This window comes from Microtus ochrogaster, chromosome 10 (assembly GCF_000317375.1).
Source record: "Microtus ochrogaster isolate Prairie Vole_2 chromosome 10, MicOch1.0, whole genome shotgun sequence".
Taxonomy (NCBI): domain Eukaryota; kingdom Metazoa; phylum Chordata; class Mammalia; order Rodentia; family Cricetidae; genus Microtus; species Microtus ochrogaster.
In genome coordinates, this window is record NC_022016.1 from 47947486 (window position 1) to 47961684 (window position 14199).

The following is a 14199-nucleotide window of genomic DNA, read 5'->3' on the forward strand; positions in this document are numbered from 1 at the left end:
GGAGGGAAATGGGAGGCGGTGGCGGGGAGGAGGCAGAAATCTTTAATAAATAAATAAATTTTAAAAAAAGAAAAAATAAATTAAGTGTATAAAAAATATATAAATAAATAAAACAGGGTCTCGTTGAACCAGGAGCTTGCCAGTTTATCTAGTCTAGCTTGTCAATCTTTTTTATAGAGATCACTTGTCTCTGACTCTGGAATGCTGAGATTAGAGATGGGCCATTTTTAATTTAATATAATTTAATTTTTTAAGACAGATCTCTCTGTATAACACTGACTGACCTGTAATTTTCTCTGTAGATTAGGCATGCCTCAGATTTAAAGAGTTCTGCCTGCCTCTGCCTCCCAAGTGCTTGGGTTAAAGGTGTGTACCACCATGCCTAACCCCAGATGGACTACTTACATTGGTGCTGGAGATTTGAACCCAGATCCTCCAACTTGTGCAAGTACCTTACCCACTGAGCCATCTTCCCATTAAAAAAACAAAACTCAAATTATTGGACTTACAGGTATGTTCCACCCTGCCCAGCTTCCAAAACATCTTTTTTTTTGTTTTGTTTTGTTTTGTTTCTTTTGTTTTTCGAGACAGGGTTTCTCTGTAGCTTTGGAGCCTGTCCTGGAACTCCCTTTGTAGACCAGGCTGGTCTCGAACTCACAGAGATCCGCCTGCCTCTGCCTCCCGAGTGCTGGGATTAAAGGCGTGCGCCACCACCGCCCAGCCCAAAACATCTTTATGAAATTTGAGTTTTACATTATTTTCCTTTTGATCTGTTTTTAACCTACCTAAAATTGTGACGAACATTATCAGGTGTGAGACTATGGTGGGGTTTGGCACCATGTAGAACTGCTGTGGACACAGAAATGGCTCCAACCTTGGAGGAGAAGCTGAGGAATTCAAACCCAGCACAACCTGACTCCAAAGCAAAGGACACAGGGCAAGGGCTCTGGTGGCAACGTGTCTGAGTTCTGATGCTTGACACAGTGGCCTCTCCTTTGTGTGTCCTCACTGCTCTGGTCTCCTGCGACAACTCAGGACCAGGTGCCCTGCCCACTCCCCACCCAGCACACACCCTCCTTTCCCAGAAAGCTGCATGCTGAGTTTATTTTTGCACATAGCCAGAAGGCATCCTCGTAGCTGACCCTGTTGGCCAGATGCAGGAGAAAAGGAGGTGTTCGTTCAAGAAACCCAGCAAGGCCCACCCAGGGAGGGATACCCACAGCGAGGGGTCCTAGCAGAGTGGTAAACCTTTCAAAAGAGACATCAAAATCCCCCTGTTCTAGGCTGGTAGTGCACCTGACTTAACTGTGTAACCTCAGGCAAGTTGCTAACCCTCTCTGAACCTCAGCCTGCCCTACAGAAGAAGGCAGTAGGCTTGCACATGGAACTTACGGTAGAAACAGGCTCTAAGGCTCATTGGAAGTTGGCTGAGTAGAAGCTGGGGCCCCAGGCTCTCTGTGATACCATGTGGAAAGGGCACAGAGTTTTCCCTCCTTTATGGAGACTGCTCCCCTGTGCAGTTACCAGTGCAGACCAAGGGGTGGGGCGCAGGCAACAGAGCAAGTCAGGAGCCAAGCTTTCACAGCCCAGAGAACCAGGGAAGGCCACATCCATCAAATGAAAGAATGGAAGTGCAGATGCATTATTTACCTAACTTATTGATTCATTGTGCTTTCCTCAAGTACAGGGCCTGGAGTCAAGTACTGTCATCCTCCTGTGTCCCACACACCTCCATGTCCTCATAACCACGAGGCCTGGGAGGGGTACATCTACACTGAGTGGCATGGGCTCTTTTGCCTTTTATTATTTCCTAAGCAAGATAACAAAACTATTTGCATATATTTCCATTGAATTAGCTAGTAGAAGTCATCTTGAGGTGACTTAGCTATGGAAGAGGCCACAAAGACAATGAATAACAAGTTTTCAAAAGTACACAGAGGTAAGCCAGGCACAGTAGTACATGCCTTTAATCCCAGCAGTCAGGAGGCAGAAGCAGATGGATTCCTGAGTTCAAGGCCAGCCTGTTCTATAGTGTGATTTCTAAGACAGCTAGAGCTACACACAGAGAAACCCTGTTGCAAAAAAAAACAAAATCAAAAACAAAAACCAACAACAAAGGGCCTTCAAAGATGGCTCAGCCAGTGTGGGGGCTTGCTGTCCAAATACAAGGACCTGAGTTCAATCCCCCAGCACCTGCATTAAAAGCCCTGGGCTGGAGAGATGGCTCAGCAGAAAGATTTTTAAGAGCCAGAGGCCAGGAAAGACAAGAGCAAAACAGCGTCTTCTTTGCACTAGGGAATACAATAGCTGTGGCTGACTGCACAGGATGAAGCCAGCAGGGACAGGTGAGCGGGTCGTGAGCCCCTCTCACTGAGGAGCTGGGCACAGTTAAGGGCTTCTGGGGGGAGAGTCAGTTTTCTCTAGGAGTGTAGCTCCTGGTAGGTCAACCACGCTTCAGCAGATTGCCCTATATGCAGAAGAACGTGAACCGTGTGAACCGGAGTCAGTGGGTTGTTAAATTAAAATGAAAATTAAAAAGGACATGAAGTTGGGGTGGGAGGAAGAATTGGCTTTGCATATCCTCAAAATAGATTGTATGAAATTCTCAAGGGATTGTTAATAGCATTTAAACAAAACAAAACAAAACCCCGGGTATAGCCTTTCATGCCCATAACCCCAGGGCCATGGGAAGGCAATCCCAAGAGAATTGCTGGGAGCTGCTCCAGCTTCAGCGAGAGACCCCGCCTCAAAGGAGTGAGGCAGGAAAAGAGAGAGCAAGACATCAGACGCCTTTCGCTGGCCTATACTGTATCTTCCATATATATATATTCACTACACACACATGCACACATACATACATATATGCTCACATAGGTGCATACACAAACACACAATAAAAAACATTCAATTGTCCATGCACAATCACATCCCTGTGCACACTCTGACATTCACACTCTTGCACACTCGTATTCATGCCCTCTCACACATACACACAATAAATGTAATTCTTACGTATTCAGGAGCTGGGGAGACGGCTCAGACACCACAGTGATTGCTGTACAAGGATGAGGGCCTAAATTTGATCTCCAACACCAAAAAAGCTGGGTGTGTAAGTCTGTACCTCAAGAACTGGGAGGTGGGTAGAAACAGGAGAACCCCTGAGGTTTGTTGGCCAACCAATCTAGCCAACTGGTGCACTCCAAGTTCAGAGAGAGACTATCTCAAACAACAAGGTGGTGTCAAGTGCTGAGATGGATTAGCAGATAAAGTCTTGGTTAGGGTTTTTGTCAACTTGGCACAAGCTGGAGTCATCTGAGAGGAGGGAACCTCAATTGAGGAAATGTCCCCACCAGACTGGCCTGTAGGCAACCCTGAGGCACGTTTTTCTTGATTCATAGTTGATGATTGACATGGAATGATCCAGAACACTGTGGGCAGTGCTGTTCCTGAGCAGGTGGTCCTAGGGTGTAGGAGAAAGCAGAAGGAACAAGCCAGCATTCTTCTACGGCTTCTGCTGAGCTCATCTTTCCCGGTTCCTGCCCTGACTTCCCTCTGTGATAGAATACAACTCCAAGCTGAAACAAGCCCTCTCCCCCCAAGATGCTTTTGGTCCTGGCGTTTACCACAGCAATAGAATCCTAAGACAGGGCTTGCCTGCAGCCAAGCCCGATGGTCTGTGGGAAGAGACAAGTGACTCCATGGCGTGGGTGAGTACACACAACGAACAAACAAACGCACAGACAAATAAGAAAAAAGGATGAAATCAGAAGTTGGAAGCAAAGGTGGAGAACAATAGAAGACCCTGCATGCACACCTCTACCCTCCATATTTGCACGAACACATGTGTACATGCATATTCCCTCCAAGATAAAAGCACGTTACACACAGACACACTAAGTATATGAAAGGTCCAGCCTTGTGCGAATATGGAGGTGTTTCCTAATGAGAACTCTTAGCTTTTGGAATCTGTGGGTCCTGGCACCCTTCCCCTGTGAGTGTTGAACACTCGTATAACACACGCCCTATGACGGCAAGCAGGAAGGACATTAAAGTGATGTCCCCCTTGAAAAGAAAAGAATGAATAGTGTCTCTATGCCCTTGGGATGGTCACCATAAGGCTTGGCACCCTGAGGGGCAACCAAGGCAGGTAGGCGTGGCCTTAGCTGAGCATGGTGAATGGGCTTGGCTCTCACCTCACATCCGTGGACATCCTTGACCTGTTCTGAAGCAAGAAAGCCAAGGTTACCCCCATCAGGTCGTGGGACCAGGAGCCTGAAGATGATACTGAGTAAGGAGGGCTGTGAGGAACTCAGGGTGGGCACTCCCCTCTACTCCCATGCTGACCCTCTCCCTCCCGCCCTTGTTCGGATTATGACCCCATGGATGCTTCTCACAGCCACTGTGAACAAGGGAGAATGTAAACTTGGAGGAAGCTGTGAAGGCTTAAAGCCTGGCTCAGGAGCTGCAAACCATGTGGATGCGTGCTGTGTGTCCTTCGCTATTTCCCTGTGGAGCTTTGGGATTCATCTCTCTGTCACTATAAGGAAGCCCCTGAGGTTATTCACTTGTAATAGGAAAGCAGTTGCTTGGGTTCACAGACTGTTTGAGACGGAGTCTCGTGGAGGCTAGGCTGGCCTCGAACTTGCTATATCTCCATGGTTGGCCTTGACTGTCCCTCTTGCCACCACCTCCTGAGTGCTGGGGTTATAGGCGTGTTCCACCACACCCATGTTTTTCTACATTTCTGGCTTTGTGCATGCCGGGCAAACACTCTACTAATCAAACTTTATCCTTCGTCTTTGGTTTGGTTTAATCCCAATCCATGCCTGAGATTCCTGCAGGGCAGTTCATGCTGATAGGATCAGCCTCGGGAAGTGGAGACAGAAGATCAATTGTTCATGGAGTTCAAGAACAATGAGAACCAATTCTACATCATACATGAACACATGAACACACACATATGCATATATACACATATGTGTGGATAGATAGTTAGAAAGATAGACAGACAGATAGATAATTCACACACACACCACACAAGAAGAGTTCAAGTTCGCACAAAACCCAATGACCTACAAGCCACCTACAAGGCCACACTTCCTAAAGTCTCTTCCATCCTGGGCATCGAGCCTGTGACACATATGCCTTTGGGGGCATGTTCAGGATCCAAGCTCCAGCAAGATCCAGCAAGTTCATTTCTGCTTTGGCACTTCGCAAGAATGTGACCTGGGGCAAGTCAGTCGTCTTCCTGCTGAGTTTCTGCTTCTTTCGCAGGAAGTTGAGCCAAGCAAATGAATATTGGCCTGAGCTAAGCAAGCCAGCCTATGCAGATCATCTGCCTGGCACACAGTAGGTATGCAGTGAGGAGAGCCCTTATAAGAAGCCAGCCGGGCAGTGATGGCGCACGCCTTTAATCCCAGCACTCGGGAGGCAGAGGCAGGCGGATCTCTGTGAGTTCGAGGCCAGCCTGGTCTACAAAAGCTAGTTCCGGGACAGGCACCAAAGCTACAGAGAAACGCTGTGTGGAAAAAAAAAAAAAAGCCATACACCCTCCTGCACACATAGTAGGTTCTCAGCAAATGTCAGCATCCTTATCTGTGAAATGCGGCCCTTGGTTCAGGTGAGCCACCAGAGGCAAGATGCCTTAGAATAAAGATGAAACCTTGGGGTGGTCTCCCTTCTCCCCCCATCCTGTGTTAGCCACCCTGGACACGTGCCAGGCTCACAGCGGAGTGTGGGAAACATAAGGGCCATGCCACAGCACAGCCTGTCTGAAGCTCCGCTTCCGAGCTAGCAGCTCTCCAGGGAGGCACAGTTCTCCTGGGCAGCTGTCCCTGCTCACAGGTATCCCCCGGAGAGACAGCCGGGTCCTCGTTAACACAGTGTCTGCGGGCCTTGTTTGGAATATGTCAGCTAATGTGATTAAAGGCAGGACATAAATACCAGCCTCCCAGGGACCCAGCCCCAGCTGGTTTCCGGAGAAGGAGACCTGAAAAAATACATCTTCATTCCTTCTGTTTCGTGGCCCCCTCCCCCATGGCTTGATCGGAGCAAGTCACCATGAAGGGTGGGGTTTGCCAGGAGAGGGGTGGAGGAGATTGTATTTGGAGTTCCGTGTCAGGATAGAAAAGGGAGTAGAGAAGGATTTCCAGGGTGCTCCATATCTGGTGGACAGTCGGGAGCCCCGAGGTCTTTGTCCTACAAGAGCCCCAGTTCCTTCATCTCTAAAATGGGAAGGATGAGGTTTGTGTCCGCGTGCTATTAAAGAGATGAAAGAGCACCTGTGAGGTATCCAGTCGAGGTCTTGCACAAGTGTATGTGTTCACAGCCAGCAGAAAATCAAAGAGGGACACTGGAGCATGGAGCCAGACATCGGCTACGCAGTTGCTCCATGGTTGTCCCTTCAATGGAATCAAAACAGGCAGGGACAAGAAGACCCTCACCGAAACCTTAAAACAGGTCTCAGGGTTGAGATTGGGGTATGATAAGAGACCACTTGTACCACAGTCCCTGGCTTACTAACTGACCCCAGGCAAGTGACAACCTCCCTCCCCATCATCTCCTCATCTGTGAAGTGGAACTTTACCCCTGGACTAGCTGGACTTTTCCTTCCGGGGCCCTGGGATGGGGTCTACACAGCTACCCAGGCACCTCAGGTCCCCCTCAGAATCCTAGAGTGCTCAGACTTGGGGCGTTTCCTAGGCCAGACTCCTGCCCCCATCATTAGCTGGGGAGCTGAGCTGTCTAGACCTCCACATCCCTACCGGGGTGTTCTAGTTGGAATGTGGGCTATCTCCCACAGACCTGAGTATCCCTAGTGGGCTGGAGCCAGAGCCCAACTCATCCGAGCTCTTTGCTTGTCGGCTTCTGCTACCACCGCTACCATAGGCTCTGCAGCTCCGAGCACGTTGCCTTCCACTCCCCACCGTGAAAGGCTGTGTCCCCTGAGCATCAAGCCAAAACAAATCCTCCCTGCCTAAACTGCTTTTAGCAGGCATCTGGTCCCAATGATAGAAAAGTAATTGACACGAGTGGCATTGGGGTGTCCAGCCCTCTGGGGCAGTGTGGCATGCAGAAGGGTCAGTCCTAGCCAGAGCGCCCTCCGCAAGACTGAGAGAGTTATCCCCCCCCCCCTTTGAACTGTATTTTTCTCAATCTGTGAGACGAGAAAGCTGGGCTAGCTTAGCTTCTGGCCCACACAGAAGAGCGAAGCAAGGGGAAGTTTCACTGCCTGGAGCTAAGGCAGGATAGAATCGCCCCCACAAACCCTTGCACTGTTGGAGACCTGGAGAGACAGAAAGACAGGCCTAGAGCGGGGTCTGTTCTAGACGCTTCCTGGGACTGGATTGAGACCCACTAGGTAGTGCGGGATACTGTTGGGCCAGTTTGGCATGGATGAAAAGGGAGTGAGGGAAGAGGGAACTTGACCAGGGCCTCAGAGCTCATGCCCAGTGGAGCTGGGACAGTACTGAGCTGCTCTTTGGAAGCACCTGGTGAGGACCAGGCTGCGTGTTCACACACCACAAGGCCATTGTCACCAGCTGTCCACAGCATCCTTGGTGCCTACCCTAGCTGCAGTAGAATGGGAGGAAGGCCTTGCTGCCCGATCTGCTCCAGAGCAAGGCGGTACAGAAAACCGTGAAGGATGCTGTCAAGTTGGGAGCGTAGGCCCTAGCCCCTTGCATCTATCCCAGCCCCCAGGCCTGGTCTGGTCAGGACCTGGCCTGCTGGGATTTGGAGTCCAGACCAGGCCTGAGGGCTGGAGTAGATGCGAGGGGCTGGGGCCTATGCTCCCAACTTGACAGATGCCTTGGTACTTGAAGGCTCTAAAGGGATGTTGGGTGTGGGGAGGTCTGGTGGTGTCAGAGTCATAACCAGGACAAGTGTCTCACTGCGTACCTACTATGTTCCAGACTCGTCCCATTTTAAGGGTAAGGAAACTGAGGCTCAGAGAGGCGGAGTCACTGGTCTGCCATCACATTTAGCAGAAGCCACACTCAGGTCCTTAAGTCTGGGGGCCTCCCCCAGATGCTGGAGCCTTGGGCTGAGATCCAGGGTGCACGCAGAAGTCCTGCGGTCCTGTCCCACCCAGCTTCCTCCTAGAATCCCCTATGGGGTTAGCCTCCCAGTGGCTCTGACATGTCCCTCAGCCCTCATCCTCACACCCACATGAGGAAGCCCAGCCCCACTCCTTGATCTGGGTGACTTGACTGACAGGTTCTCTGCTCAGTGTTCTTGCTCCAGATAGGAAATTACTCATAAAATATTCGCTCTGTCCCCAGAGGAGCCATCTCCTCCCTGTGCCTGCAATGCCCCCATCCCCCCAGGATAGCCATGATCAGTGCTTCATCTTGGGGGATCTGGGTGCCCCACAAAAGAAGGCAGAAGTGGAGCCTGAATTTTCTAACAGGGAGGAACTTGTCTGTACCTCCATTCAAGGGGACCCCAGATAGGGCCTGAAGTGACTGCTCCCCCAAATCCTTGGACACAGGGTTTGGAGTGCTCCTCAAGATAAGGCCAAGGGTGACCTGGAATAGATTCCCATTGTCTGAGGGGGAGTGGTCTCTTCCCTCCTCCTCCCTCGGTTGCCATGGCAACCATGGTGGGGGGTGGGCAGCTGGACCCATTGCTCTCGGCCAGGCTACCCAGCATGCTCTGCTCTCACCCAGTTTTCTCCCTCACTGCCCTCAGGAGCGCAGGGGGTGGGGCTGATCCTGCTCTTTCCAAGTCAGTCAATGGTTCACGTCCAGGGTCATCCCCTCCAATCCCCTGCCTTTGGGCATGAGGTTTTCCTGCATACCTCCCAAGAAGGGGGCTTTTATGAGTATGGTTTGACAAGGAATGACTGAGATTTTCCCTCGAGGCCTCCAGAGTTAATGAAGTCAGTTAAACCCTGGGATTAGAAGGTCGGGGTCATGGGTACAGCCTGTTTGCAGAGTAACACCCACCCCACCCCTAGCTCCACCAGCTGTTTCAGAAATGCCTGGTGCCAGTTGTCTAGGAGACCAGCGAGAGCTGGGACAGGTCCTGGCAACCCATCCTGGTACCCATGCTCTCTGCCCTTGCTCGAGCACATCCTGTCTCCTTCGTGTCTGTCCAAGGACCTGTTTTCACAATAGTGCTATGTGACTATGCGCTCAAACCCAGGGGTGGCCTTCACAGATGCGAGGAAAAACAACAACGACGAAAATGGGTTGGTTGCAGTGACGGCTTCCCACCCCGTGGGGAGGTTGCTACCCAGGTGAGGATTTCCTCAAAATGATTCCCTCTTCCCCTTTTAAATGTCTCTCTGCCCCAACCTATATAATGCCATTGCTGGACAGGATGCGAAGACTCATTCTGGTAAGCCTGGGACTCTGGAGGTTGAGGCAGGTGGAGAACCATGAGTTCCAGGCTAGCCTGGACTAGCTGGGCTGTTGCTGTGACTTTGCCCTTTTCTCTAGCCCAGGTTGGCTGGGAATGATTCTCCTGCCTTGGCCTCCAGAGTGCGGGGATTAAAGGAACGTGTTGCTATGTCCAGAACTTTTTCCATTGTCGTATTAAGGTTACACAGTGTATCCTCCCCTCCCCTAACGTTTCCCCTGAAATTCCACTTGCAGACAACGCAACTATCCTACGTCAGGCCCTGACTTGGAAATAGTAATGTTTGCCTGTGCTGAAGAGCAAGATGCTGGGCTCAGGGTGTAGGACAGTGGCAAAGCATTTGCCTAGCATGCACAAAAGTGTGGGATCTATCCCCAGTCCCGGAAAGAGAGAGGGAGAGGGAGAGGGAGAGGGAGAGGGAGAGAGAGAGTCTCTCATTACAGCTGACTTATCCCTGGCAGATAAGGACTATATTATATGGGACTTTATAAATAGCCAAAGTAAAGCAGGCTTAACACAAACTCTCTGAACCAGACTTCCCAAGTTCAAATCCAGGCTTGATTGCTCACTGGCTGTGTGACCCTGTACAGGTTATTTACTCTCTCTGTGCTTGTTTCTTTATCTGCAAAACAGAGATGGAAACTTCTCCTCCGGAGGGATGTTTTGAGGACTTAGCACACTGCCGAGCACGCAGTGCCCAGAACAGCGCCTGGCACGTCACGTTAAGCTCTTTAAAAATGTCGCTTATCAATATTTAAAGATGGTGCATGAGAGCAAAGTTCCAAAAATAATTTGTATTCTCCGCTTCGCAGACATCTCTTTCCCCGCGAAGTCTTTTATCTGTTGCTTCTAATCTGGGGCTTTGTTGCAGGGCCGCGCTGCCAGACACCCAGAATCTGCCCAGATGTCTCCTCCAGCTTCCTCCTCCATACATTCCAGCCTGTGTCCTCAAGTTTCACCCTCTGTGTCTGTGAGACTGTCCCCTGTGCTCCGCGTGTGTTTGTCAGCTTGGTCTCACACCGGGACTGCTGTGACTCCCTCCTAGTCACTTCCGTGTCCAGCTCCCCTCAGATCCAGTCACTTCATGACAATCACAGTGAAATTCCTAAAATGGAACTAACACTCCTTGCTCAAATGTCCTCCGTGGCTCCCCAGTACCCCAGGATAAAGTCCGAGCTCTCCTCAGTTTCCCCCTCCCCCTCTGTGACAGCTCTGTCTGTCCTGGAACTCACTCTGTAGACCAGGCTGGCCTCAAACTCACAGAGATCCACCTGCCTCAGTCCAGCTTTTTCCTTGTCAGGCTGGCCTCAAACTCACAGAGATCCACCTGCCACAGTCCAGCTTTTTCCTTGTAGGTACCCCATTGTCTCTGGCACTCTGGGGTCCAGTAGCTGGGCCAGGGGGCTGCTTCCTCTGCCTGCCATCATCCCCTCCCCCTGCCTACTTAGCCCCTGCCCTGCCAGACCACAGTCAGCTTTGAGGCCCCCACAGCCAGAGGGAGCCTGTCCTGGCACAGCTGTGTCCCCAGCGATGTTCAGCTCCCAGCAATCCACACAGCGCCTCTGGGCAGTGTATAGAAGGGGCCGTGTGCTCTGCTCTGTCTGGCCCGGGATATCGTCCCTTCTTCCTTCCCATCCTGGAATGGTCCCCTCACCCTTCTAAGACTGGCTCAAATTTCACCTCCTCCAGGAGCCTGAAATGAGAACACCTGTCCCATTGCATCCACGTGTGGACTAGGTCATCCTGTCCCCGAGGAGATGAAGGCAGCGTTTGTGAGCCTGGTACCTGCAGCCCCATGCGGTATCCCCGGTGTCTCAGCAATGCCACACATTCAGAAGAATGGTGTCCGGTGAAGCAGCAGCTGATTATAATCTCCACCCAGGGGGCATTTAGTCATATCCGCAGACATGTCAATGCTATTGGACATGCTTCTCAAATCTCAAGACAGTGACCAAGAGCCCCACTAGATGCATGAGGTTAGTTAGCCCTGTGGTCCTGAGGGCTGTTGGAAGGGAGGGGGACAGTGTACTTGGTGCACAATAGCCTGTCTCCAGTGCAGAGGCCCCAACTCGGTCTTTTCTCTGCTTCCCCAGCACTTGGCACCTCTGGTTTGCATAACTGCATGGGTAAGATTTCCCATCCTTCCACGGGCACCATTGTACTACCCAGCTCCAGGCCCCTGGCCCCATAGCTGGGCTTCAGCTAATGCAAATCTCCCCTCTTCTCCTGTTTGCAGAGCCTCCCCCACTCTGCTTCAGGAATGAGAACACATTTCCAAGATCGCAGTGTGTTCCAGTGGACTGTAGGGTCCCCAGGAGGGAGCCCAAGGGATCCACTTGCTGTGTGACAGTCTAGCGTGTGGTCCCCTGTGGGCCTCTGACTTTCGGTGAACCAAGGATTCCCAAGGAACCAGGGATCCTCGAGTTTGCTACCAGATTGTCCAGGCTCAGCCTGATAGCGTTCTCCAAGACGTGTGTGGATCCTGGGACTTCCCACCTTCCCTCCCCCAGCTTGGGTGCTCCAATGTGCTGGGTGTCCCACACACTAGGGTGCCCCTGACACCAGCTGTGACCCCTGCGCCCCCAGAGGCCACCAAACAAACAGCCTTTATGATCTGGGCGCTGGCAGCCCAAGGAAACCACACAAAGGGTGGGAAGAAAGGCCGCCAATCCTCTTAGGGCCAAGCGCCTTTCCCACTGCGGCCCATCTGCTCCTGGGAGCCAGCAGAGCGCGCCTCCTAAAGCAAGCAAAAGCTTTCCAGCAATGAAAGCCTGGCCCTGGCTGCCCAGATCCCCACGGCAAACACTGGCCTGGCCCAGGGCCTGGGAGGGGGCAGGGCTGATCTCCGGGAGACTACGGTTAAAAGTGCCGCCCAGGGAGAGGGACCCGGGGCTAATCCCCTCCTGCCCGGAGCCTCTCCTTCCCATACCCCTGCAAAGGACAGGGGAGGGGAGAGGGGATCAAAGGTCCTCCTCTCCTTGTGCCAGGCACTCTATGGGAGCCCTTTAGATAACACTCCCCTCTTCCTTGTACCACTCTGTTTTACAAATGGGCTCAGCAAGGCTGAGTCACTTGCCTGAGGTCACCCAGCTGTTTGCCACCTGACAGAGCCAGGATCTCCATTCAGGGCTGAACCTAAATTCGGTCATCTGGGGAGCTGTGGTTTGCTGAGCTTCTTCAGGCAGGGGCTCTGCCATCAGCTCTGTTTCCTACCACAGGCCTTTTGATAAGGAAACTGATACCAGCTGGCAGAAGACAAAGCGCCCCCCCATATCACAGGACAGAGAAAACCTTGGTTTTTATGCTGCATTCTGGGCTCTGCTCCCTAACTCAGTTTGCAACATGACTGCATGCCCTCAGATGGTCCGCCTCACCTGCTCCGCCTGAATGAACTCCTTCTCTTCCTCTATGAAGTGGGCATTGGAAGCGCAAGGTTCTGAGTTTTAAGGAGATGGTTTATAATAGACATTTGCTACAGTCTGGCTAGGCAGAGAGCACCCAGTAGTGGCAGACTATTAGTTCTAAACATTCCAGAGCAATATGGACCTGAAACAGAGAAAGCTGGGAACGGATGTTTTCTGCCCATCTTTTCCATGCTGGGATTTTCCTGGTGGTTTGAAGAAGTTATGTGTGGGTGTGTGCTGGGATCCTTAGATGTGGCGTCTGCTGGGGCCCTGGACTGAGTCTCTTCTTAAAAGAGGACTGGGATGCAGCTGCTCCCCCGCACCCATGTGAGGCCCAAAGCCAAAATCAGTAAGGTCCAGAACAATCAGAACCCAAAAGCTGACTCCTACCCATGTGTACATAAATACATGTATGTGGACACACACACATCCATGCATGCACATGTACATGTGTACACTGACATACACACACATATGAGCATGTCCTCATGAGCACCGATATGCACAAGCACAGAGAGCCCCAACTCTACTATATTCCAAACTTGAGGTGAAGGAACGGGACCATGACTCACTAAAGGTGACCTGGCTCCAAAACATGACCTCCACCTCTCATCATGGGCTCTTGTCCCTTTGTCCCTAACCCTGCTAGCCTCCCTTTAGGCCCTTCCCATCCAGGTGACACACTGGGATAGAGCAAGGTGGTTGGTGGTGTTAGGTTCCCATGGAAGTTGATTGGCAGCTACAATATCCCCCACATTCCATTCTGAATCTGCTCTGCCCAGACCATGAACGTGGATCAAGTATTCTGTGTCCTTCCTACTTCCCTCTGTCCCTACTCATTCCTTGTTTATTTTTAGTTACGTACATGTATATGTGTGAGTCTGGTGTGTACACAAGTGCAGTACCCCTGGCTTCCAGAAGAGGGTGCACGATCCCCGAGAATCAGAGTTACAGGTTGTTTTAAGCTGCCAGACCAGGGTACCTGGAACCAGACTCAGGTTCTCTGCCAGAACACTATAATTCTTGACTGCTGAGCTACCTCTCCAGCCCTCCTTCCTGTCTCTTTGTCTTCCTCACTCTGTTTCTGATCCTCACTCCCGTCTCTCCTCTCCCCTGTTCTCGCCTCCTCCCACTTCAACCACTATGTGTTTTCTGCAGGGAGTTTGTTGGTGGCTGAGCCTGCCTCCGTCCCATCCATACATCAAGGCTGCTGGCTGCTTCCCCATTGATCCTGCACCTGTCCTGGAGCACAGGGTACAGCTGAGGCATTGTCCAAGTCCTGTCACAACCCTCAGACAATCCCTTCCTCCTTCCAGAGCCTTTCCTCTGTGGGTGGCACTCAGGGGGCTAGCCGCTAACCACTGTTTGATCCTTAGAACCGGCCCTGGGGGAATTCCCAAGTCAGGTAAGAATCTACGCACCTTTGGCAGTG